The sequence below is a fragment of the Pristis pectinata genome, chromosome 13, assembly GCF_009764475.1.
Source record: "Pristis pectinata isolate sPriPec2 chromosome 13, sPriPec2.1.pri, whole genome shotgun sequence".
NCBI lineage: Eukaryota > Metazoa > Chordata > Chondrichthyes > Rhinopristiformes > Pristidae > Pristis > Pristis pectinata.
The window spans coordinates 48,761,138-48,788,891 of NC_067417.1; the positions used below are offsets into that span (position 1 = coordinate 48,761,138).

General features: G+C 42.7%; 1 protein-coding gene across 3 annotated transcripts in view; it reads left to right on the top strand.

Annotated features, from left to right (window-relative positions):
• The window catches only part of st3gal2 (ST3 beta-galactoside alpha-2,3-sialyltransferase 2), a 229,283-nt gene that overhangs the window by 98,681 nt on the left and 102,848 nt on the right, over positions 1 to 27,754 (top strand). Inside the window, exon 1 of one of the 3 annotated variants that reach the window (XM_052028587.1) lies at positions 21,184 to 21,323. The exons of the other annotated variants lie outside the window; for them this stretch is intronic. The gene's annotated coding sequence lies outside the window, so the exon portion shown is untranslated. Of the gene's footprint in view, positions 1 to 21,183; positions 21,324 to 27,754 lie in introns of those variants that run through there. 3 annotated transcript variants of the gene reach the window in all.

The window sequence follows — 27,754 nt, forward strand, 5'->3', positions numbered from 1 at the left end:
GATACCTGCAGCATATGGATGGTTGATGGTGGAGCTGGAGGAGAACTGGGAGACCAGCAACGTTTTGTATGGGTGAGCTCAGAGGGGGTGGTGGGGTGGCTGGTTTGGAGCCAGGCAGTGTTTGGATAGTTGGGAGGAGTTGAGACATTGGGCTGGAGATCAGTGGTGGGTCAGTCAGTACAGTGTAGTAGCAGAAACCCAACATGAAAATAAGTTATAGACTTGTCTTCCAGGTGTCCCGGTTCAGTATTATACCGGTGTATCCACATTCTCCAAGAATACCCAGTGATGGTTGCACCCAGGGCAATTTAGTATGAATTCTTCTGCAGTTCTCCAAGAGGAGAATTGCATGGAAATAATGTCGTCCTGTACAAAGCTGAGATGGAACTCGCAAAGATTACATGTGCTCAGAACTACCCAGTTGAATTTGCAGAATGACATGAAACGGCCTGGAAATGGGAATGGTGTGGGGGGATTGCTGATTCGAGTAGGATTATGTAATTGATTTACAGGCTGTCAAGTAAATTGACACACAGCCTTCTCTACTCCAATGGAAATAGTCCAAAATATTCTTATAAAGAGACTTTCCCATTCCAGGTATTATTACCCCATTTAAGGTGGCATGTAAAAAATCCACTAGGCTTTTGTGTAACTTTGCACCCAAATTTATGCACATTACTAGCAATATTTTTTTGGGCCCAGCTACTGTTTTATATAATCTTATCATAATATCTCTACTCTTTATTGATAAAGGCCAGAATACAGTTTGCCTTTTAATGATTTTACTTGTACTTTCAAGAAATGCTTACGAAAAAAAACCTCTGAATCCTTGCTGCAGAATCCTACTGTGCCAGAGTCCTAAGATGTTGGGCACCATGGAGTCAGATTTGCATAATTTGTGCATTCAGAAACATTTCCTTTGTTCTTTATACCATTGTAGTAGAATCTGAGTGCATTTGAGTTTGCAGTTGTAAGAGAAGCATCAGGAGAGAGAGAAATTAGGGATTCGAAGGTTGGATTGAGGGATCAAGAGATTTGGATTAAAATTGGTTGGGGATTCGCAAACGATTGTTGAACAGGAGGCTGTGGAGGCTTAATCATTGAATGTACTCAAAACTGAGATTGATAGATTTTTGCATATTGAAGGAGAAAATCTTCAAACAATAAATTGACTGAAAAACAGTTTGCAAAGAAGCAGCCAAGCATTTAGTTGATCTTTAATCTATTTTTCAGCAGGGCAGTTAGATTGTAATGGATATAGGTTTAATGATGTGCTTTAACAAAAGCAATAGTCATCCAAGGCACTTTATAATAAACTGTTGACAATAGCCCAGTATAAAGATGCCATGCTGAGTAAAAGACCTGCTGCTTCTCCTGTTGAAACACAGTACAAATGTGACACTGCGTTGTTACAGAATTTGATACCAGCAATAATGTATTTCAGTTGATATGGTTTGAGACTGTTGTGTTTCTTTTCTAGATCTGTTGTTGAAGAGCAACATTATAATGTAGATCATGTTTTACTCTATGCCCTCTCCTTATTCTCCTGGTTACACTGTAGTCCAAGAGAAGAATGCTTTCTCATGTCCTCACATCAATGAGCAACTGGTTTGTGTGAAAGGCTTGAAATCAGCAATTGCCACATCCCTCCCTGCAGACCTTTTGTTATTTGAAACAATTATAGAAGGCATCACAGTTGTAGAATTCTTACAATCAGAAGAATCAACAAGCAATTAACATAAAAACACAGAAAATGGAAGTAGGAGTAGGCCAAATGACCTGGTGCACCATTCGATATTATTATGACTGATAATCAGTCTCAATATGATATGCCTACTCTCTCCCAATACCCCTTGCCTTTTGTCACTATGCTTTTTGTGCCTAGAGATTTAACTATCTCTATTCTAAATATCTCTAACTATTCCTGAATATATTAAGCAACTTGGCCTCTACAGCGCTTAACTTTCTGAACATCATTTTCCCTAATGAAAGGTCATCAACCTGAAATGATTGACAGATTTTGCTGGTCTACCATCTCCCTAAATGCGGAATCAGTGGCCACGATAAACATCCTCCTGCACTTATCTTGTCCATATCCAGGTGTGGATGGCCAAACTCACTGGTCTGCTGCATGGCTCAGTGGCAGCAGGGTGACAGACAGAGCAGTAAGGAGTTCCCATTCTGAAGTAACCCTGATAGTTTTTGACAACTGGCAAAGCTTGATACAATACCTCTAAGAGTTTTCATACCTTAATTTTAATAATTTTTAAATATCTCTCACATTCAGACATAAATAATTGAAAAAGCAAAAGAAAAATCATGGAGCTTTTCCTTTGCTTCCCAAATCTTTGCCCATCAGTGTCCAATGCAATCAATTGGTCTTTGATCCCAAGCCAGGTCTAACCTAAGGCAAGACCTGGGTGTACTGCTGAATGCCGTGGGATTCCAGTGGTGGAGTGAACTGATAGATTCGGCCTTCCAAATCTATCAGAAAGACCCAGAGTTCACTATACATACATTAAAGTCCAGGATTTACTTCTGTTTCAAAGTGAATAAGCAGTGAGATCCAACCCATTTTCTCTGTTTTTCTCCCCATAGATTCTGCATGACCTCTTGAATATCTCCCGCATGTACTGTCTTTATTTCAGATTTCTGGCACCCGCAGTATTTTAGCTTTTGTCTGATTGTTTCTTCTCTTGATCTTGTCAATTTTTGTCTGATAACATTATTGTGATTTCCCTGAGGCATTTTCTTGCATTATAGATGCTTTAGAAATCCAAGTTGTGATTTGATTCCAACGTGCTGAGGTCTCACGAGAGGAAAATATGATAAATGAGCAGTTAATTTTTTAATGCTGTAATTTGATGGATTTTGAAGACATAGTTCGAACAACTTCGGAATAAAAGTTGTTCTGCAGTTGCCTAAACATTGAAGATTTTGGCTTATAATTGCATCCAAAATGTAGCATCTCCAACAATGTAACACTTCCAAAATAATGCACTGAAGTGCAGTATTTATTACATACTCCAGTCCTGGATTCAGGCTTGCACCTTGTGAATCAGCAAAATGATGGCGCTGTTACAGAGCCAACAGTAAACTGGTTTCAAAATTTCTCACTTATCAGGACATAAGTGACTTCTGAGTACTTGCCTCATTTATAACTCTGTTAGCACAGAGCTGGCCTGTGTGCCAGGTGAGTTGCCTTTAATCTTTAGCAGGAGTGTTATGTCAAGTGAAGGTTGTTGTCATAGTTACAGGGCAGTCTGGCTTCTACAGAGAATTTCTGCAACAGAGTGCTGGGTAAAGGGAAATCCGTCCACTGGCCAGAGTCATGCCATGCACAGAAGGAAATGGCTGTGGCTGTTGGAGTTGATCATCACAGCCTCAGGGCAATGTTCTAGGCTCAAACAACTTCAGCTGACGTGTCATTGACCTTCCATCATATCAGAGTGAGGATTGTTAGTGATGCACAATAATGAATTCAGTTCTCAACTCTTGTATTCAATGAGACCTAGATAACATTTAGGCATTGGTTGATGACAATTATCATTTGCATCATGCAATTCTCATAGAGTCAGAGCACTACAGCACAGAAACAGGCCCTTCAGCTCATCTAGTCCATGCTGCCTGATTTTCTGCCTAGTCCCATCTACCTGCACCCGGACCATATCCCTCCAAACCCCTCCCATCCATGTACATATCCAAACTTCTCTTAAATCTTACAGTTGAACCCGCATCTACCACTTCCGCTGGCAGCTCGTTCCACACTCACACCAGCCTCGGAGTGAAGAAGTTTCCCCTCTGATTCCCTTTAAATATTTCACCTTTCACCCTAAACCTATGTCCTCTAGTTCTAGTCTCACCCAACCTTGGGGGAAAAAAGTCTGCATGCGTTCACCCTATCTATACCCCTCATAATTTTGTACACCTCTATAAGATCTCCCGTCATTCTCCCGCGCTCCAGGGAATAAAGTCCTATCCTTTTCAACCTATCCCTGTAACTCAGGTCCTAAAGTCCCAGCAACATCCTTGTAAATTTTCTCTGCACTCTGTCAGGCTATAGGAGTCTCCAAGAGATGGCCGAACCATCTCCCTCTGTTGTTCAGTGTTATTACTATTGCTGAATCCCCAGATATCTGCATTCTGAAAGTATCCAATAGCCAGAAACTTGCCTAGACCAGCAATATAAACAGGATGGCTACAAGAGCTGGTCAGTGATGGGTATCCTGGGGCACAACACTCAACTCTCAGCTTCCCAAAGCCCTTCCATCACCATAACACTCCTGACATATGCCCAGCCTTTGGGTGTATGTCCAGAGAAGGATTAAATACCCTCCACTGTCAAAATGAGTGCACTTAAATCTTAACACCATGCAGGTTAAGGCAGCCTGCTTGATTAGCAGCTAACTTCACCACCATCATCATTCATTCCTTGCATTTGTATCATTTACAAAATGCACCTGCAAGTTGCCAAGTCATAACCTACACCCTCATCCTTCAACACTTGGAAGAACAAGGATAGCCCAGTGTTCAGGAAAGCATCTCTTTTACGTACCCCTCCAAGTGGCACAATGTATTGACTTTGAAGTATATCACCATTCCTTCATTGTCACTGGGTCAAATTCCTGGCACTCCTATCTAACAGCACTGCAGGAATAACCACAAGAACTTCAGCATTAGTGCATCACCAACAACTTCTAAAGGGTACATAAGAATAGTAGGTAATGCTATCTTTTCCAATAATGTCAACATTCCATGGATTACTAACAAAAAATCGTTTTAGTGTTATTTGACAAGAGCTGAAGTGCATTTTTAAAAGCTTGGAAGAAAGAACATTTTTAACACATGGGATTAACAAGCTGTGCCTATAAACTTGACTCTGTATTTCTTTGTGTGGTGTAGTTTCACATCCAATGTCAGATGACTATTGGGATTGACCACATGCAGTTTTATGGCCCATGTTGCATGCAGAATTACAGCAGGGGTAGACTCCTAAACAAACGCAGATGGTGACAATGCCTGGTCTTTTCAGTTCAGAAGATGTGATATGGAAAGTAAATGAATTCGTGCTGAGCAGAAATATGTGAGCCTGACTGAAATTGACCCAAGGGAGTCTGCACTGGGTGTAGAGGCTAAAGGCTTTTTATGGAAACACTTTTGAATCTCTGCAACCCCTAGTTATAGTTGGGCATTTATATTTGCTGGGCAGGCACAGTAGTGTAGCAGTTAGTGTAATGCTATTGCAGCACCAGTGACCTGGGTTCAATTCCGGCAGCTGTCTGTAAAGAATTTGTACGTTCTCCCCGTGTGTCTGTGTGGGTTTCCTCCGGGTGCTCCGGTTTCCTCCCATATTCCAAAGACGTACCGGTTAGGAAGTTGTGGGCATGCTATGTTGGCGCTAGAAGCACGGCAACTCTTGCGGGCTGCCCCCAGAACACTATGCAAAAAATGTGTTTCGATGTACATGTGACTAATAAAGATATCTTATTTAATGTAAATCTGGAGTTTAGTGTATATTCATCAACTTTACTGCTACAGTTAGAGGTATAAATTTGAGTTTTCATGTCTAACAGTTTAATTGCACAACTTCCTGCCTCAATCCATCGTACCCCACATCCCTGCCATTAATTCATCCTCCAGATGCAATGCCTTCTCATTATTAAGTGTTGTATCTAAACCTGTGCCTTGCCAACAATTTCTAATACACGATTCTAAATGTAACTCAGTTTTCCTGCTCTGCAGTATTTCTATAATGTTTAAATCAATGAAAAAATAGACAACATTATGTAATGTTTCCTATGTTTGTATTTCTCCCTGGGTTTGTTTCCAACAGTTTCTTGAGATTAATCTTCAGTTTCTCAAGACTGCAGAACATTTCTGGAGGGTGTCAGCCCTGCTTGTGATACACATGCTTTACCCTATTTTTCCCTTTAGTCAATTGGTATTGGTTTATTATTGTCACATGTACCAAGGTACAGTGGAAAAACTTCTGTTTGTGTGCCACCCAGGCAGATCATGCCATATATAAGTACATGCAGGTAGTAAAAAGAAAACAATGCAGAATATTGTTCTTCCTTCTACCTCTTTTCCTTGCTGTTCTCTTTTGCTCTGTATAGTTCTTGGCAGTAATCTCTAGTATGTGGCTATTGATTAGAGAGCGCTGGTATCTTTACAACCACAAAAAATTGTGATCATATTTTCAAAGGATGTCTAGGGTCAACAGATGTTGATAAGGACTCAGAATCATGGCTGATATCTGGTTTGAGGCCAATTGCAGCTCCACAGCTGCTACACTGATGGAGATGTTAACTCCTCGTGGATTGGAAATTCATCTTTGGGCCCATGAGGTGCAATTTACTGAATGAACTCGCATTATGCGGGACTAGAAATAAAATTTTATTTTTCATCATTTTTGGGTACAACTACAAGAAAGATGATATTCTTGCCATGAGATTACACTTACTGCAGGTCAAATAAAATTGCTGCAATTATTGCATGGAACTTCACAAGTGTTGAACCAAGTTTGTCACCAAACTCCGAGACCTAGGACTCAACACCTCCCTCTGTAACTGGATCCTTGACTTTCTAACAAACAGACCGCAATCAGTGAGGATAGGCAGCAATACCTCTGGCACGATTATTCCCCACAAGGCCGCGTCCTCAGCCCTCTACTCCCTATACACTCACGACTATGTGGCCAGATTCTGCTCTAACTCCAACTATAAGTTTGCAGATGATACCACCGTTGTAGGCCGTATCTCAAACAGCGATGAGTCAGAGTACAGGAAGGAAATAGAGAGCTTAGTGGAATGGTGTCATGACAACAACCTTTCCCTCAATGTCAACAAAACGAAAGAGCTGGTCATTGACTTCAGGAAAGGGGGCGGTGTACCTGCACCTGTCTACATCAATGGTGCTTAGGTTGAGAGGGTTGAGAGCTTCAAGTTCCTGGGAGTGAACATCACCAATAGCCTGTCCTGGTCAAATCACGTAGATACCACGGCCAAGAAAGCTCACCAGCGCCTCTACTTCCTCAGGAGGCTAAAGAAATTTGGCATGTCCCCTTTGACACTCACCAGTTTTTACCGATGCACCATAGAAAGCATCTTATCTGGATGTATCATGGCTTGGTACGGCAACTGCTCTGCCCAGGACAGCAAGAAACTGCAGAGAGTTGTGGACACAACCCAGCGCATTACAGACACCAGCCTCCCCTCCTTGGACTCTGTCTTTACCTCTTGTTGTCTTGGTGAAGCAGCCAGCATAATCAAAGACCCCACCCACCCAGGACATTCTCTCTTCTCTCCTCTTCCATCGGGTAGAAGATACAGGTACCTGAGGGCACGAACCACCAGACTTAAGGACAGCTTCTACCCCACTGTGATAAGACTATTGAACAGTTCCCTTATACAATGAGATGAACTGTGACCTCACGATCTACCTTGTTGTGACCTTGCACCTTATTGCACTGCACTTTCTCTGTAGCTGTGACACTTTACTCTGTACTGTTATTGTTTTTACCTGTACTACATCAATGCACTTTGTACAAACTCAATGTAACTGCACTGTGCAATGAATTGACCTGTACGATCGGTTTGTAAGACAAGCTTTTCACCGTACCACGGTACAAGTGACAATAATAAACCAATACCAGTACCAAGTATGGCTGAAAGAGATCACGATATTGTCCAGCAAGGATTGTTCAGAATAGTCCAGCATCTTGAATTTTAAACTGTTTTGGACCACTGCCTGTGAGAATGATGCTTAACTTTTCAACTCAATTATTTATCTATGTGTTGTGCACTATATCCAGATATAGATGGGATTAATTACATTTCTGATTGGTAAATATAAATGCATAATGGATATCATCATTGAGCATACAAATACAATCATAAGCAAGTATAATGCACCTTTTTGTGCATTTTGTGGTTAAATGGTAAGAGAAAAGAATCTGTCATCGTAAAACCTGTGTCATTGTGAGTGCTTCACTTTCTTGGTATTGTCACTTGTACTGAGGTACAGTGAAAAACTTGTCTTGCATGCCGTTCATACAATCAATTCATTACACAGTGCATTGAGATAGTACAGGCTACAAACAATAATAGAATACAGAGTAAAGTGTCACAGCTACAGGGAAGTGCATTGCAGGTGCAAGGTCATAACAAGGTAGATTGTGAGGTCAAGAGTCCATCTCATCGTATAAGGGAACCGTTCAATAGTCTTATCACAGTGGGATAGAAGCTGTTCTTGAGCCTAGTGGTATGTGCCCTCAGGCCCGATTGGAGAGGGGAGAAGAGAGAATGACCCAGGTGGGTGGGGTCTTTGATTATGCTGGCTGCTTCACCAAGGCAGCGAGAGTTATAGACAGTCCATGGAGGGGAGGTTGCTTTCCGTGATGTGCTGGGCTGTGTCCACAATCTCTGCAGTTTCTTGTGGTCCCAGGCAGAGCAGTTGCCATACCAAGCCATGATGCATCCAGATAGGATGCCTTCTATGATGCATCGATAAAAGTTGGCAAGTGTCAAAGGGGACAAGCCAAATTTCTTTAGCCTCCTGAGGAAGTAGAGGTGCTGGTGAGCTTTCTTGGCCGTGGCATCTACATGGTAGAACCAGGACAGGCTGTTGGTGATATTCACTCCTAGGAACTTGAAGCTCTCAACCCTCTTGACCTCAGCACCATTGATGTAGACAGGTGCATGTACACTGCCCTTTTTCTTGAAGTCAGTAACCAGCTCTTTTATTTTGCTGACATTGAGGGAAAGGTTATTGTCATGACACCATGTCACTAAGCTCTCTATCTCCTTCCTGTACTCAGACTCGTCATTATTTGAGATACGGCCTACTACGATGGTATCATATGCAGACCTGTAGATGGGATTAGAGCAGAATCTGGCTACGCGGTCATGAGTGTATAGGGAGTAGAGTAGGGGGCTGAGGACGCAGCCTTGTGGGGCGCCAGTGTTGAGAATAATCATGCCGGAGGTATTGCTGCCTATCCTCACTGATTGCAGTCTGTTGGTCAGAAAGTCGAGGATTCAGTTGCAGAGGGAGGTGTTGAGTCTGAGGTCACGGAGTTTGTTGATGAGTTTGCTTGGAATTCTAGTATTGAAGGCAGAGCTGTAGTCAATAAACAATAGTCTAACGTAGGTGTCTTTACTGTCCAGATGCTCCAGAGATGAGTGTAGGGCCAGGGCCACTGTGGACCTGCTTTGGCAGTAGGCAAATTGCAGTGGATCGAGGTTTTCTGGGAGGCTGGAGTTAATGCGTGACGTGACCAGCTTCTTGAAGCACTTCATGATGGTGAATGTTAGAGCCACTGGTCGGTAGTCATTAAGGCATGTTACCTTGTTTTTCTTAGGTACAGGGATGATAGTGGTGGTCTTAAAACAGGTGGGAACCTCAGATTGAAGCAGGAAGAGGTTAAGTATGTCTACAAGTACCCCCACCAACTGATCAGCACAAGATCTGAGCACATGGCCAGGGACACCATCCGGGACAGATGCTTTCCTCTGGTTCACTCTCCAGAAGACTGTTGTTATGTCCTCAATGGTGGCCATGGGTTCAGTTGCATTGGAAGCTGTCAGGGTGGGTGGTGACAAACCAATCCCCTCCTGTTCAAGGTTACTGAATAGCATTTGTTGTTTGTTGAATAAATGTGTACCTGAAATATGCACCATTGTGTGATTGAATGGAAAACTTTCCTCCTGAAATGAGTGACTCTTTGTGGTTAAAATGGTGCCTAGTCAACAATTTCAATTGAATAGGTATTCAACTTCAGAAGCATTTTTTTTCATGTTCATGTTTGTGAAGAGAGTCTGCATTGTAATTGTGTGGCTGTCATGATTTTGTGTTTTTTCTGTCTAAGTGCTGGACTTAGCCAGGCTTGGGGAATGTACATCTCAGGGGTCTGGGTGTTGGACTTCCCAGAAAGTGATTTATAAATGAGATTCACAGTTATAAACATGTGCCCTGTAACCTAGCATGTGGGATTTCACTTTTATGTGCAAGTCCTTGGTTTCCATTTCATAAACTGCCTTAGCTATTGAATATGCCCTCTTATTCCATATTTAGATTGATCAATGATGTTTATGAGTGATTACAAGGTAGTAATCTCATTAGGTATGCTCAGGTCAAGTCATCATCTGTGAGAGTGCTTGGTTGAGCAGTTTATAGCTATCACCTAAAGCCCATCTGAAATTGCAGCCATGAAATTGCTCTTGTTACGCGGCATCATTTAACAGCTGTTACTCATAGACATATTACTCTGGGCAAAGTTAACTTTGATTTAAATTTTTGTACAGCTTGCCAGTTTATATACTTCATGTAGTTTCTAGTAATGTGTATTTGTTTCATTTTGGCAAGTTACCTTGTTGTTATAGTAACCAAAATATTGATGATGAGGTGTTTTTCCAACTCATCTAGTTAGTATCAACAGATTTAACTGAAAGTGAAAATTTCACTCAACCTGGATGCAGGAAAGAATTCCCCAAGGTTTCCAATTTGCACTACATTGTAAATTCTTAACATCCTTTGTGTGAGCAATGACGTGACAATGTTGTTGGCAGTAACAGATATTCAACCACATACTAGGATTCTCCTGTCAGTCTCTCATTCTAGTTAATCAATACTTTGAAGGTGGGTCTTGGGAAGTACAAACTCAATGTTACATGTATCCCTGTTTGCATTGCAGATCACACAAATGAAGAGACACCAAGGCCAGGTTTGGAGTGTGAGAGTGGAAAGGGATCGGTGGATGATATCAGTAGGACCTGGCCTGAGGTGACCTCAGCCATAGGAGGATTGGAGCCTGGGTTGGGGTTCGTTGTCAGATAATGGGACCTACAGGAATGGGGTTCATCCATCAGCCTGGGGCCTGGAGGTTGGTGTTGATCTACCAGAGGATTGAAGCCTAGGGGTATGGGGTAGGGAGATTCATTCATCAAATGTTTGGGCCCTGTGGTTGGAGTCATCCATTGGTGGATTGGAACATAAGGGTGGGGTTCATTAATTAGCTTGGGGTTTAGGGAGTGGGATTAATCCATTGAAGGACTTGGCCATTGGGGGATTGGGTGTTGCGGTCATCGAGCCAATAAAAGGGGTCAGGGTTGCCTTTGGTTTTTGAAATCAGAGCCTAGAAAAGATGCAATGGTGGGCTTTAGCCATTAAAATGTTGGGCCTGTGGTGGGGAGGGTGATGCTAAGATCATTGGAGGTATGAGGGGGATGGAGGGGTGGGGGTGGGGGGGTTCTCCATCCTGTGGTTAGTGGGGAGTTGTGAAGATTAGGGCATTGAGGAGTCTTGGGAGATCTGGGACCAGTGTGGGAAGGGATGAAGGAAGGTTGATGCCAGGATCGATCAGCAATTGAAGAGTTGGCATCTCAGGAGAAGCAGAGGGAAGTTGCAAAATTATTAACTGCAAAAAAGACTTTGATAGAGGGATTAGCATGTTCCTACCAGTTACCCAGCTCCAGTGAAGGGTCTTCAACCTGATTCATCAACTCAACTCTGTTTCTCTCTGTACAGATGCTGCCTTATCTGAATGTTTCTCATTTTCTGATTTTATTTCAGATTTCCAGCGACCTGCATTTTTTTAATTTTTATGTGGTTATGTATAATTTTTTCAAAGAACAAAAGAGCCATGTTTCAAGAAAATTGTTCATCTGTTTATGTTCAGGGAAAGCTCATACTGTGTGATTGATACTTGCAACGTTGTATTTGTGTTTTGAATCTTAGTTTTATTCTTTAATAACCTATTTGAGTTTTTCTTTAAGCTGGAAATTAAAGGTTATATGACAAAAGATCTTTTTTAGAATTTTTTTTAGTTTAATTGAAAATGTGTAGTTTGAGTCCTTGGAATAGACTTGAAAATTGGTGAGAGGAATTCTTGCATTGTTTATTGTTAAGGCCTTGTCTCTGTTAATGTTAGATTGGGGAAATTATGAAAAATATGTCCATTCCTTCTATTTGTGAATGTATAAGCTACAGCAAACAAAACTCAATTCAACATGCATTGACCTTGTTTTAAAACACGTCATTCTGTTCAAGGATCACCCAATTATTTTTGTATTTGATAACCTGAAAATAACATTTATCTTCCATGGATGTTTTTTAAACAAGTCTTCCATTCAGTCTGTGTTTTGGATACTACTGTGTGTAAAATGGATGGGATAAAGTTCTCAAGGCTTTTTCATTGGCACATGGCAAAACCTCAGCCTCTTCCAATGGAAGGATAACAGCTGCAGTTGCTTGGGTTTTGCTTGTCTCACACTGCCCCTATGTTCCCAAGTGCCTAATTAATCAATGTAGTGGAGCTGCTCACTGAGCAGCACTGACAGAGTTCCTTCAGCACAAGCATTGCAGTGAGTCTCCTCACCATCTTCATTGCAGTTAGGGATTATCAGAGAGATGCCCACAACTGATTACAAAAATAAAGGAAATCCCTAGTCCTCATGGTGATACTGTTCCCTAGTTATCACCCTCTGTAGCCAAAAGTGTCAAGTGTCTCATTGAGCATAAATTATGAAGACAAGATCCAAACATATAGATATGCCAAAGACATCTTACCATATCTAAGCCATAGAATCATTGACAAATCACTCATCTGCCTCTTAGTGCCTGGCTTCTGCATGCCTTTACCTGTCCTACCTCTACAAAGATCATCCTCAGTGGCTGGAGCTTTACCGGTGGATGCCTACTGAATTGCAGTGGATGCGGATGAAGGGTGACCAACTTTGGGCCTGGGTGACCAACAATAAAAGCTACCATACCGTTTGCCTTCCTAATTGCTTGATGTTCCTGCACGTTAACGATGAGCGGCAGCAATCTTGGTGAACTGGCTGAAAGGAAACAACGAGAGCAGTGTGTCAATAGCAGTGCTGGAAAACCATTGCTTTCATACCAAGAGAGGGCCAATCCACATACAATGTGGGACTGCCACCACTCTGTCACTCTGCCAAGCATCGTAATTCAGTGGAGGGAGAATTATGGAGTACTGTGACACTCTCAGTGATCATCAGACCTCTAGAATTCTTAATGTTGATGGCAGCAGTTTGAGGTCACATAGCAGCAAGCTGCCCTTGCTTGACAGAAGGCAAGATTTCCATTTCAGCACCCAATGTTGGGTGGCTTCTGCCCTTTGTAGCATTGGAAGCTGAGACATTAATCAGCAGATATTAACCGTGGTTAGATCCAAATGTGTTGTCATGGGAGTAGCCAGAAAGATTAGACTTTGAGCTCTATGTGAAGTTGTGAGCAAGGTCGGAAACTGACTTTGTCATGCTCTTAGACCTCCGTCACAGGCTTTCAGACAGACCTGACATTGCCTCAAGCATCTCCATGTGCATGCCCATCAGCCCTCGTCTCCAGGGTGTGCACTGAAGTTCTTGTCTGGAGCTCCATTGTGTGCAATCTCCCAGGATGCTGTCCAGCATGCTATGATTTCCTTCAAGCCTGGCAGCAGGTCTACTTGTGCATGACACCCATCATATGGATATCCAACCTCTAAACCATCTCCCCCACCTCTGCCCACCTTATGCAAAGCAGCAAGATCTCAGGTGCTAGATGTGAGTGTCTGATGCAATAATGTAGTCTTGCTAAGTCTATAGGCTCAACATCCAAACCTGGAGCCATGTGGATGTCATAAACTTTTCCAGTGGTGAGGGGTCACATTTAAACCATCTGATTCTTATGTTGAAAGAGATTTGTGGGATGAGGAAGATGTGATTAGATATCAGCACCATCTTGAGCCCACGATTGTATTCACCCTCCCTTTAGTGCGCACAGCATGGCCTACCCTTTGTCGGCTGCTGCAGTTGGCAGTTTCTCACCACTTTCTGAAAGGGAAACAGAAGTTTGTGTTTTGTGGGTCCACGATATTACCAACTCTTCTGTCCCTTAAAGGCATTTGTCTTTGAGATTTACAACACGTATAAAACCTTTCAGGTTATGTGATCCATTCTCCAAATGCTCTTAGTACTAACACAAATCACTATTTTCAAATCACTTAAATTGTTCTACTCACAGTTCCAACTTCACTGGGCAAAATATACTTTCCCGAGTTTGACTGACTGGGCCAACCTCTCCAATTGCAGCACTATTGTCTCTGACTGCAATGCCTATGTTAATACCTCCAGGTTTATCAGCCTTCTGTCCTTTTATGAATTGCAAGTTGTCCTTCAAGCAGTGTTTTTGAACTGTATTTTTTACTCAAGGTTTTCACTGTTTACTATTTAGAATCAGGAGATTAATTCCATAGTTGTAGTCAGTGTAAGCTGTGAGATGTGCTGTATGCTTTGGAGTAATCATAAGTTTGTGTTTGTTGGAGCACATTGCTCCATAACCTTTAAAATTGTCATGGACAGGGACAGGTGCAGAGAGGACAAGAGGTTTTTCAATTGGGGAAGGGCTAACTACGAGGCTATAAGGAGAGAACTTGGGAGTGTAAATTGGGATGTCCTTTTTGAAGGAAAATGTACCATGGGGATGTGGTCGATATTCAAGGATCTTATGCAGGATGTTAGGGATAAATATGTCCCGGTGAGGCAGAGAAGGAATGGCAGGGTGAAGGAACCGTGGGTGACGAGAGAGGTGGAACGACTTGTTAGGGAGAAGAAGGTAACATACGTGAGGTATAAGCAGCAAGGTTCAGACAGGGCCCGTGAGGAATATAGGGTAGCGAGGAAGGAACTTAAGAAAGGGCTGAGGAGAGCTAGAAGGGGACATGAAAAGGCTTTGGCTAGTAGGGTTAAGGAAAATCCCAAGGCCTTTTTCAAGTACATGAAGGGTAGGAGGATGGCTAGGGTGAAGGTAGGTCCAATTAAGGACAAAGGTGGGAGAATTTGCCTGGAGGCGGCGGAAGTGGGAGAAGTTCTCAATGAGTACTTCTCTTCGGTATTCACCAGGGAGAGGGGTCTTGATGACGCGGAAGGGAGTGCTGGTAGGGGTAATGTTCTTGAGGTTGTTGATATCAAGAGAGAGGATGTGTTGAAGTTGTTAAATAATATTAAGACAGATAAATCTCCAGGGCCCGACGGGATTTTCCCCAGGCTGCTTCGAGAGGCTAGGGAGGAGATTGCTGAACCGCTGGTAAGGATCTTTGAGTCCTCGTTGTCTACGGGGGTGGTGCCGGAGGATTGGAGCATTGCGAATGTGGTCCCCTTGTTCAAAAAAGGTAATAGGGATAGGCCAGGGAATTATAGACCGGTGAGTCCCACGTCTGTGGTGGGTAAGCTGTTAGAAAGTATTCTAAGAGATAGGATTTATGAACACCTAGAGAATCATGGACTGATTAGGGACAGCCAGCATGGCTTTGTGAAGGGAAGATCTTGCCTCACAAGCCCGATAGAGTTCTTTGAGGAGGTGACCAGGAAGATTGATGAGGGCAGTGTGGTGGATGTGGTTTACATGGATTTTAGTAAGGCATTTGATAAGGTTCCTCATGGTAGGCTTCTTCAGAAGGTCAGAGGCCGAGGGACCCAAGGAAGCTTGGCTGTGTGGATTAGGAATTGGCTTGCATGTAGAAAGCAGAGGGTTGTGGTGGAAGGAGTGCCCTCGGATTGGAAGGCAGTGACTAGTGGTGTCCCGCAGGGATCGGTTCTGGGACCTCTACTTTTTGTGATATTTATAGATGACTTAGATGAGGGGGTGGAGGGCTGGGTTAGTAAGTTTGCGGACGACACTAAGATAGGCGGTGTTGTGGATAGTGTGGAGGGCTGTCGGAGCTTACAGAGGGATATTGATAGGATGCAGAGGTGGGCTGACAAGTGGCAGATGGAGTTCAATCCGGAGAAGTGTGAGGTGGTACACTTTGGAAGGACAAACTCCAGGGCAGAGTACAGGGTAAACGGCAAGGTACTTGGCAGTGTGGAGGAGCAGAGTGATCTGGGGGTTCATATTCACGGTTCGTTGAAAGTTGCCTCACAGGTGGAAAGAGCAGTTAAGAAGGCCAATGGGATGTTGGCTTTCATAAATCGTGGGATTGAGTTTAAGAGCCGCGAGGTTATGATGCAGCTTTACAAAACTCTAGTTAGGCCACATTTAGAGTACTGTGTTCAGTTCTGGTCACCTCATTATAGGAAGGATGTGGAGGCATTGGAGAGGGTGCAGAGGAGATTTACCAGGATGCTGCCTGGATTGGAGGGTATTGAATATGAGGAGAGGCTTAAGGTGCTAGGGCTTTATTCACTGGAAAGGAGGAGGATGAGAGGAGACATGATAGAGGTATATAAAATATTGAGAGGAATAGATAGAGTAGACAGTCAGCGCTTCCTTCCCAGGGCACCAGTGCTCAAGACGAGAGGTCATGGCTTTAAGGTTATGGGTGGGAGGTTCAGGGGAGATGTCAGAGGGAGGTTTTTCACCCAAAGAGTGGTTGGTGCATGGAATGCACTGCCTGGGGTGGTGGTGGAGGCAGATACATTGAACAGGTTCAAGAGCTTGTTGGATAGGCATATGGAGGAACGTGAGATAGAGGGATATGCGGGAGGAAGGGGTTAGGTAGTGTGAGGGTGGTCTGATGGACGGCACAACACGGTGGGCCGAAGGGCCTGTTTTGTGCCGTATGGTTCTATGGTTCTATGGTTTGTGGTATATGATTGTTAGGTGAGAGCGTGCTGAAGACTGAGTGACGAAGGTATCATTCATGGAGAATGCGTGCGTGTGATTGTATTGTTGTTGGTAGACTGGTCTTACCAACGCTTTTAATCACCTTCATCTAATGTTGTGATCGCTAAGAACCCAGATCCTCTGATAAAAGACTGCACTTACACAAGTGAGGCCTCATCAGATTTCATGCTCTTTGTCAGACGTTTATGAGGGATAGCTTTCAAGATTGGGATATGCTCAAATTTCTCCAGTCTTTTTATGAGTCTCTGCTGACAAAGTAGAGACTAGGAAGTTGTTAAAGGATAGCCTCAGTCAACTGAATCATATTTTGACAGCCCCATTTTCTTAAGTACATTGACATATCTGTTGATATTAGATTCAAAACCAAGCTCATGGTTTATCAGGTAGCTGGAAAACCATTCCTATCCTATAGAACTGAGTAGTTAACAATGTATAGAAAATTTCTCCTACTGAATAAGCATCATCATTGCTGCTTTCAGAAGATATTACAGTCTGCACTCAGAGGAAGCATCCTCTTCCAAGTGAACACAATAACCATCATAACAGTAATCAAAATAAACTTTTGCAATGTTATCTATGTCATTTAGAAGATAGATTCCCTCAGCAGCCTTTTTCTCTAAGTGTAGTTGTGGTACATACTCAAGACAAAGTCACAGAGTAATTCAGGGATGTCCTTAAAGCAAACATGGAAATGTGGAATGTTTTAGACAATTACACAGGAACATTGTAAGTAGACTGACAGTTTGCTTTGAAACCATAAGGCAGCAACCAGAAATTGGGAAGTGGAAAGGACAGGAGCAGCTTTGATGTGCACCAACCTAGCAACCCAGGTCCAACCATCCCACTTAAAAGTATAAATCCGAGTTGTAGCAGAGTTTGAACAATTCTGAATTGTCCTGTTTAGGCCTACAAGTAAAATTTTCCTGAGAGATAATCATTCTCAACTACAAGAGACTACTAATGAATGGATGACTGATGTTGACCACCCATGTAATATCATAAATTCTTTTTATTACTGACACCTGATCTTGAGTTCTTTTCCTGATACTCATCTCCCCAGCAACCTCCACCCATCACAGCTTCAGTTCTGTTTTAGATAGCTTATTGGACCCTATTTGGAATGTGCAGAGCCTCTCTTCTACAGGAATGTCCAAGATGGGGAAGTCTGTCTGACTGGCTTGCCATCTTTCTACAGTGCCTTCTTGTGCTGTAGAATGACTTCCAGCAATGGTTGGAAGTAATGTGCATCTTCTAAAAGATGCAGACATGGCTTCAGTATATCCAGGTTCCTTTCACCTGATGCACAATGCCTCTGAAGTATATTACAGGAACAAACTGGTGAGGATCCCGCATTTTAGTAGCTGGTTTCCAGCATGAGCAAATTTTTTATTCTTATTCATTTTGTTCCACATAGACGGTATGGCCAAGAAAGCTCACCCGTGCCTCTACTTCCTCAGGAGGCTGAAGAAATTTGTCATGTCCCTTTAACCATCACCAATTTTTATCAGTGCATCATAGAAAGCATCCTATCTGGATGCATCACACTTGGTACGGCAACTGTTCTGCCTGGGGCTGCAAGAAACTGTAGAGATTGTGGACACAGCTCAGCACATCACGGAAACCAGCCTCCCCTCCATGGACTCTGTCTACACCTCTCCCTGTCTTGGTAAAGCAGCCACATAATCAAAAACCCCACCCACTCCGAACATTCTCTCTTCTCCCCTCTCCCATTGGGCAGGAGATACACAAGCCTGAAAGCACGTACCACCAGGCTCAAGGACAGCTTCTATCCCGCTGTTATAAGACTATTGAACAGTTCCCTAGTAAGATAAAATGGACTCTTGACCTCATAATCTATGCTGTTATGACCTTGCACGTTATTATCTACCTGCACTGCACTTTCTCTGTAGCTGTGACACTTTACTCTGTATTCTGTTATTGTTTTTACCCTGTACTACCTCAATGCACTGTGTAATGAATTGATCTGTATGAACAGTACAGCAAATACATTCCATACCTTTCACCTTGGATTCTCCCCTCTTATCTAAATAGTGCCAGAATACATTTCATTGTAATCAGCCACCCTCCAGTACTGATGGTTCTTTCTCATCTCAACTGTTGACTAAACTTCAGTCAAGCTTAATGCTGTGCCCTCCTGACTCTATACATCCTCACTATGTAATAGCAGTCAGTTGATAGTGATTAAGAGTGAGAGCATATTCCAGTTAAACAACCCAGGAATGCACTGGTCAGCAGTAGAACTCCTAACTACTGCTGTGGTTGGGAGGACCAGGAATGAACCTTGTGACTACTGGTTAGAATGGCCCAATGCAAAGAAACCACAGCTGTAAATCAGGATTTGCTCTATTCTGTTCCACTCAAGCTTGAAATAAACTAGACCTTGGCAGATCACAGGCAGAATAGAATGTTGAGTTCTAGTTTTCACTCTGCAAAGGACTGACACATTTGGGATTACATGTTTACTAGGGGCAGCATCCTGCAATATACCAACTTAGTCATGGTTATTTATAGTGAGGTGAGAAATAGATACATAGTGCAGTTCAATACATGGCTGAGGAGCTGGTGCAGGAAGGTAGGCTTCAGATCAATGGATCACCGAGTTCTCTTCCAGAGCAGCTGGGACCTGTACAAACAATACAGTCTGCATCTGAACTGGAGGGAAACCAATATCCTTGCCGGGAGGATTGCTAGTGGTACTTGGGAGGGTTTAAACTAGAGTGGGGGCGGGGGGGAGGGAGGGGGATGGGGGGGGAGATGGGAACCACAGCAGCAGGACAATGGGTAGTAGGGTTGAGGGCAAGAAAGATGGTTTGACAAGTAAGACTGAAAGGAAGGACAGCAAGGGGGGCAGGCTAATAAACATGGTGGGACTGGTGGGCTGAACTGTGTTTATTTCAATTCTAGGAGTATTAAAGGTAAGGAGGGTGAACTTAGAGCCTGGATCAGTACATGGAAAAGACATATGAATATAAAGGGAATGGAGGAATATGGATGACAAACAGGAGGAAATTTAGTATAAATCGGCATCAAGATCGGCACATCATGGTCTGAATGGCCTGTCCAGTGCTGTACTGTTCTATTTCCCTGTACTTGCTTTATTCCTGATACAGATTATGGACAGCAAAAACCAAGTAGTGACTGCTTGGCTAAATATGGTAATCCTTTAGAACTTAACCAGCAAAACACCTCCATGACCTCATTCCATTCCTCTCCTTCCTGCCCACCCCCCACCACTACTGCCATCCTTTCTCATTCCTTTCCTCTTCCGCGCCCCCCCCCCCCCTCCACCACTACCGCCATGCTTCCTTGTTAACCTCTTTTAGTCTACAATCATTTAAAACTTTAAAATTCTTCTCCCAAAGGCAGGAGAGCAATCTTTGGAATTCTCAAGTAGTTTGTGGGACGTGGGAAACTCAGTATATTTAAAACCGAAATCATTAGATTGAATATTAAGGGAATCAACAAATATTGGAGTTAATCTAGGAAAGTGGTGCTGAGCTGAAAGATCCGTTATAATGTTATTGTAAAGCAGTCATGAGGGGCCAAATGGCCTCCTCCTTCTACTTATGCAGTCGTCCAGGCCTGAATTTCATCATTTCACCATTGTTGGCTATACTTGCAGTTCCCAAAACCTCAAACTCTTGAATTCTGCTCTCACAAATCCCTGTAATCTACCTCTCTCTCCACTTTTAAGTAACTTGAAATCAACCTCTTTGCCCAAGCTATTGGTCTCCTGCTTCCACACCAGTGTATATAACTCTCTGTCAAATTCCAACTGATAATATTGTAGCGAGCCAGTTTAGGATGTTTACTTCTAGATCTGATGAATTAGATAACTGGGACTGTGGATAGGGCATTAAACTAAATGTGAACAGGGTTCTGGTATGATAACAGTTATAGAGTTAAAGGCACAAGTCAAAGCCATAAGGCAATTTGGATGATGATAAACATGTGATGTCAAGAAATGACTGAGAGAACTTCATTCAGCAAAGTCTTTCAGACCAGACAACATTCTGGATGTAATAATGAAGGCTTGCACTCGGTCCCCTTTTGCCAAGCTCATCCAGGACAGTTACAATGCAATGTAGAAAAGTGCCCAGGTACATCCTGTTGAAAGTTTCAAGGGTATTTTCTATCCTCGTTGAAGTCTATGGATCAAGTGAATGGTAAATGGGATTAATATTGATGGGTACTTGATGTTGGCATGGACATGGTGGGCTGACGGTCCTGCTTCTGTGCTATATGACCTTATGACTATAGCTCGATTTTTCTTGTCCAAGACCAGTGATCTTACAGTTACAGACTGCACTGTCAGCTACCGACCCGTACCCCTACTTCCAGTCACAATCTGCAATTACCAACCCAGATCCTGACTTCTGATCACTTCTGACCAGCATCCAAACCCCCACCACCTATACTTGCTCTCAACCCCCTCGGACATGTATATCAGCATTGACCCGATCCCCAACTCTTCCTCCTGATCTGTACTTCTTTCCACATGTCCTTCCCCAATCTCCCTGCCTTCCCTTGCTGCAGAATGCCAGTCCAATTTAGTTGTGTACAAGGCCCACCAAATTCCAAGCCCACAGGTGATCACGGCCTGTTCTTTCATTGCCTCTGCTGTTCAGAAATGGGGAGAAAGAAAGCTTTGAAGGCTGCACTGAGAACATGGAAGGGTGAGTGGAAATCTTATCGAGATGTTCAGGTTATTTGTAATTGTTTTATTATTGTCACATCTACCAAGAAACAGTGGAAAGCTTTTGTTTGCATGCCATCCAGACAGATCATTCCATACATTAGTACATTGAGGTAGTACAAAAGGAAAAAATAACAGAATGCAGACTATAGTGTTACAGTTACAGAGAAAGTGCAGTGCAGGTAGACAAATAAAGTACAGGGTCATGACCAGGTAGACTGAGAGATTGCGAGATCATCTTCGGCGTATAAGAGATCCATTCAAGAGTCTTATAACAGCAGGATAGAAGCTGTCTTTGAGCCTGGTGGTATGTGTTCTCAAGCTTTTTCGCCTGATGGGAGGCAGGGCGAAGAGAGAACAACCAGAGTAGGAAGGGTCCCTGATTATGTCGGCTGCTTTCCCGAGTCAGCAGGAAGTGTAGACAGAGTCAATAGAGGGGAGGCTGATTTGTGTGATGGGCTGGGCTGTGTCCACAACTCTTTGTAATTTCTTGCGGTCTTGGGCAGAGCAGTTGCCAAACCAAGCTAGGATGCTTTCTATGATGCATCTGTAAAAATTGGTGAGGGTCATTGGGGAGATCAGCAATTGCAAAATCCTAACACCTGTTTATCATAAGTAAGGAAGCAGTATGACTTTTTTAAACTGGAAAAGTTCAAAATCAACAATGATACCCAGTATTATAAGCTTGTCTTTATAAGGATAAAAGCACCAAAACAGCAGAAAATAACACCAGCTTTTTTCTTCCATGGCAATCTTTGCTGGCATATACCAGGCACTATTGCGAAGCTCTCTGACGCTCATTTCTATGTAATTTATATAGGAATATTCTTCTGAGATGTGATTTGATGTGGGTGAATTAGTTTTTGCCAGTGGCATCAAATGGGTTCATAGTCATTGGGCAAGGTGTGAAATAGTCTGCCAATTCACTTTACTTTGTTCATTACTTCTGGCAAAGACTAATTTCACCTTCGATAAAGGCCATTGAGGAAGTTTGGATGCAGCGCTCTTATGAAATAAATGGGTCAAATAATTAGTATTCATTTCTCTGTCACATTGTGTTAATTTTTGTAGGACTTATTTTGGAGCAGGGTAGAGGAAGACTGCCCACAGTAGCTTGAGCCAAAACTGCAAATCCGGGATCGTTAAAGCCTTTTGTGCATTTTTAACAAAAATGAAGTTGTTACTCGGTACATCTTTGGAAGTACTGATGTAGTCAGGATTATCAATTTAGTTGGGTGAGGGGGAGGAAAGACTACTTTGGATCTTCTCTGTATTACCGTTCCATCTCTGAGATTCCTAGAACCACATATCCAACCATGTATTGTATTTAACCTGCAAAATACAAAATTGTTTTATAAAAGTAATTATTGGAATGAGGTTCATTACATATTGCTCCAAAAATATAACTACATTACTTCGAAGTTCTCCCTGATGCTGCACAATTTGTAATTAACATTTTACTTTGTCTGAAAGGTTTGAAGTATTGTAATGCAGCAATGGGAAGGAATCCCTTAATTTAACTGCATCACTTGGTCCTGGAATCAGCTACAAAGATCATAAAATTCTGAGGTTTGATCTGTCTCAGTTAATCTCAGGGAATGTGCAGTTGGCTTCAGCCTATTTGGGATGGGAATGCCCATTATTAACCAAGCTTCCTTTTCCAGATCCCTGCTATAGAATGTTAACCTGTAGAGACAGGATAAATATTTAGTCCACATCTGTATACTGACACCGATACCTTGTGGTCTAATTTTGTTTGATAACCTCTTATGTGACACCTTATCAAAATCCAAATATATAACCTACTGGTTCCCCTTTCTCTATTCCACTAGTTGCAACATCAAGGATGTCAGATATGAATTCCCTTTCATAAATTCATGCTCTGCCCAATCCTATTTTTATTTTCCAGGTGCCCTGTTACCACTTCCTTAATACTAAACTTGAGCATTTATTCTACTACTAATGTCTGGCTAACTTGTTCCCCTTTCACTCTCTCTTTGCATGTTGGAAGGCAGGAGAGATTCAGAGAACAAAAGACGTGATAGTACAAAGCCCAAAGTGGGTGAACATGCAGAACAATTATCTTAAAAGCACCTAAAGAATTTGTGAGAATTGCTGGAAATCTGGAATAAAAGTGCTGGAACACAGATTATTTGAAAATGTGGAACTCATTGAGTCCAGGCTACATTGAGCACAGCTGAGTACTCATGTTGAGTTCACAGAAGGAAGCTAAGAACACTGGTGTCAGAGTGGGAGAAAATCAGAATTAAAGTGAGGCAGAACTGGGTGTTTTGGGGTTATGTTTACAGACTGAACAGGGGTCTTCTAAGCTGCTAAATTGAAAAAAGTGGAAGTAAATATTGCTTCACAAGAGTTGAATTTTGGACCCTGGACAATAGGAAGGAGGGAGATTAAAGGGCAGGTGTTAGATATTGTATAATTACAAGAGAGGGGAATGGGTATTGGTGGGGATGGAATTGGGAACCAGAGCATTACAGATGGAATTGTACCTTTGGAATGTTGAAGGAGGAGGAGAAGATGTGAATGGTGGTGCCATCCTGGTAGAGGTGTCAGAAGTTGTTGGAAATACTGGGTGCTTTACAAATACCTGCACGCAATTTGAGTTAACAGTTTCAAATAGTCTGTTCCATTTCACAGCACAAATGTACTAGGCAATGACTTATCTCCAACAAAAGAGGTTAATCACCTTCTCTTGATGTAAAGTGGTACCAACATTGGTGAATCCTCCCCCATCCATATTCTGGGAATCATTATCATTATTTGCAAGGAACAACTGTCCTGCCATTTAAACACTGTTAGAGGCTGTGTATTTTGCTGTGAATGACTCATTTCCTGATTCCATAATGGGTTTCTACATCTGCAAGGGAGAAATCAAGAGTGTGATCGAACACAATCTACGTGCCTGCTTTAATAAGTCTCCAATAACTTTTGAAAAGCTTGTCGCCATCCAGGAGAAAGAACCACACGCAATTGGCACCCACATTAAGCATTCACTCTTTTCACATTAACTGCAGCATGAATTATCTACAAAATGCACTTCAGCAACATGTCAAAGCTTTTTCAACTGCACTTCACAAGCCTGCAAACTCAGCTGCAGAGGAGATGAAGGCAGGAGACAGGTGGGAAAATCATCTACCTCCAACTTGCCCTTCTAGTTATTCCATCCTGATTTGGAAACTTGGTTGCTTCCTCATCTGTGGGTCAATATCCTGGAAGCGCTCCAAAGAGCACTGCAGCAGACTGCAGCAATTCAAGAAGGATGCCCAGCGCCACTTATTTGAGGTCAGTGGGAGTTAGGGAATTGATGCTGGTCTTTCCCAGCAATGTCCACCTCCAGGAATAAGTAAAAATACTTCAAGGAGGTAGATTAAAAATTACAGAATGAGTAATACAAAATATATAAGAGGGCAAAACAAAAGAAATGAAATTAATGGAGATGAGTAGAAAAAATAGTTGCTCTGCCAAACTGAGGTTTGTCACCATTGTCTCTACTTCAACATCTTGGAATTCCATAAGAATATGTGGGAGCATCAGAACACACCCATCATTGATTCAAAAGGACAGCTTACCACTACTTTCTCTGGAGCAATTAAGATCCAGAGAAATTTTTTTTTAATTTTATTTACAGCGTGGTAACAGGCCCTTCTGGCCCAATGAGTCTGCACTGCCCATTTTAAACCCCAAATTAACCTACCTGTACGTCTTTAGCACATGGGAGGAAACCGGAGCACCCGGAGGAAACCCACGCAGACACTGGAGAATGTACAAACTCCTTACAGACAGCGACGGGAATTGAACCCCAATCGCTGACGCTGTAATAGCGTTGTGCTAACCGCTACGCTACCGTGCCACCCAGAGAAAATAAATAGATTGATGGAAAGATAGAAAGTAGCAGCAGATTTTTCCCTGTCCCCAGATGACATGTATATTGTATAAATAGCACTGAAGTACTGAGGGAGGACTTTGAAAGAGACCTTTTTTTTCATTTTTTGGGTATCGTTGGTAAGGCTAGCATTTATTGCCCATTTCGAAGAGGCCTTGAACAGGTTGAAATGCTGCAGTCCATCTGGTGTAAGTGCTTCCATTGTGTTGTTAAGTGGGGAACTTTCTATGATGTATTTCCATGTCAGGATGGTATATAACTTGGAAGGGAACCTGCAGGTGGTGGTGTTCCCATGCACCTGCTGTCCTTTGTGCTTCTCTGACTTTCTGTCAGAGTAGCCTAGGTGAGTAACTGCAGCACATTTTGTAAATGGTTCGTACTATAGCCATGGTGCACCGGTGGTGGAGGAATAGAATATTTAGGGTGGTAGATGGAGGGCCAAGCAAGAGTTTTACTTTGACTTAGAGAGACTGGTGGAATTGTACTCATTCAGTCAGTTGGAGTGTATTCCATCATATTCCAGTGCCTTGTAGGTGATGGAAAGACTTTGGAGTGTATGGTGGGGAATCATTTGTTACAGGAAACCCAGCCTCTGACATACTTTAATAACCACAGTATTAACGTGGCCAGTCCGGATGAATTTCTGGTCATGGGTGAGCCCAGGATGTTGAAGCTGGGGAATTCAGAGATGGTAGACTGGGATCAATGTCCAAGGGGGATTGTTTGCTAGTGCTGTTGGGGAGGGTTTAAACTAATGTGGCAGGAGGATGGGAATCCATGCAGAAAGACAGAGGGAAGCAAAGCAGAGACCAGAACAAAAGTTAGAAAGGAGAAGAGTAAGAGTGGAGTACAGAAATGTCAAGCGCAAAGGACGCAAAGGTTACTAGATTCTAAAAGGACAATGAGTGTAAGGGCACTTTACCTGAATGCCCGTAGTATTCAAAACAAGCTCAGTGAACTTGTGGCACAAATCAGTACAAAGGGGTATGATTGAGTGGCCATTGCAGAAACATGGTTGCAGGGTGGAGATGGGTGGGAATTAAATATCCAAGGGTATCAGGTAATACAGAAGGATAGGCAGGAAGGTAAGGGAGGTGGGGTAGCGCTCTTAATTAGGAATGAGATCAGGGCAATAGTGGGAGACGATATAAGATCTAGGGAGCAGAATGTTGAGTCCATCTGGGTGGAGATTAGGCATCAAGCTAAAAGCTCATGCATACAAAGTCGCCAAGAGTAGTGGGAAACTGGAAGACTGGGAAAACTTTAAAACGCAACAAAGAACCACTAAGCAAGCAATAAGGAAGGCGAAGATAGATTATGAAAGTAAACTAGCACAAAGTATAAAAACAGATAGTAAAAGTTTTTATAATTATAAGCAAAAAAAGGTGGCTAAAGTGAATGTAGGTCCCTTGGAAGATGAGAAGGGGGAATTAATGTTGGGTAATGTGGAAATGGCCGAAGCCTTGAACGACTATTTTGTGTCAGTCTTCACGGTAGAGGACACCTCTAATATGCCAGAGAGAGATGTTATGGATGCAATGGGGGTTGAGAACCTCAATGCAATCGCTGTCACTAAAGAGGTGGTGATAAGCAAACTAGTGGGTCTAAAGGTAGACAAGTCCCCTGGTCCTGATGAGGTGCATCCCAGGGTACTGAAAGAAATGGTGGAACTTTTAGTAGGGGCATTTGTGATAATTTACCAAAAAAGTTCTTTGAGGATATAATGAGCACAATGGATAGAAGGGAACAGGTGGATGTCGTATACTTGGATTTCTAGAAGGCATTTGATAAGGTGCCGCATAAAAGACGTATCCATAAGATAAGGATGCATGGAGTTGGGGGTAATATATTAGCATGGATAGAGGATTGGTTAACCAACGGAAGGCAGAGAGTTGGGATAAATGGGTGTTTCTCTGGTTGGCAATCAGTGGTGAGCAGGGTGCCGCAGGGGTTGGTGCTGGGCCTGCAACTGTTCACAATATACATTAATGATTTGGAAGAGGTGATCGAGTGTAGTGTACCTAAGTTTGCTGATGACACTAAATTGAGTGGAAAAGCAAATTGTGCAGAGAATGCGGAGAGTCTGCAGAGAGATGTAGATGGGTTAAGTGAGTGGGCAAGGGTTTGGTAGATGGAGTACAATGTTGGTAAATGCAAGGTCATCTGCTTTGGAAGGAATAATAGAAGATCAGATTATTATTTAAATAGTGAATGATTGCAGCATACTGTTGTGCAGAGGAACTTGGGAGTGCTTGTGAGTGAGTTGCAAAAGGTTGTTTTGCAGGTGCAACAGGTTATCAAGAAGGCAAATGGAATGTTGGCCTTCATGGCTAGAGGGATTGAATTTAAGAGCAGGGAGGTTATGCTGCAACTGTATGGGGTACTGGTGAGGCTGCACCTGGAGTACTGTGTGTAGTTCTGGTCTCCTTACTTGAGGAAAGATATACTGGCTTTGGAGGTGGTGCAGAGGAGGTTCACCAGGTTGATTCTGCAGATGAGGGGGTCAG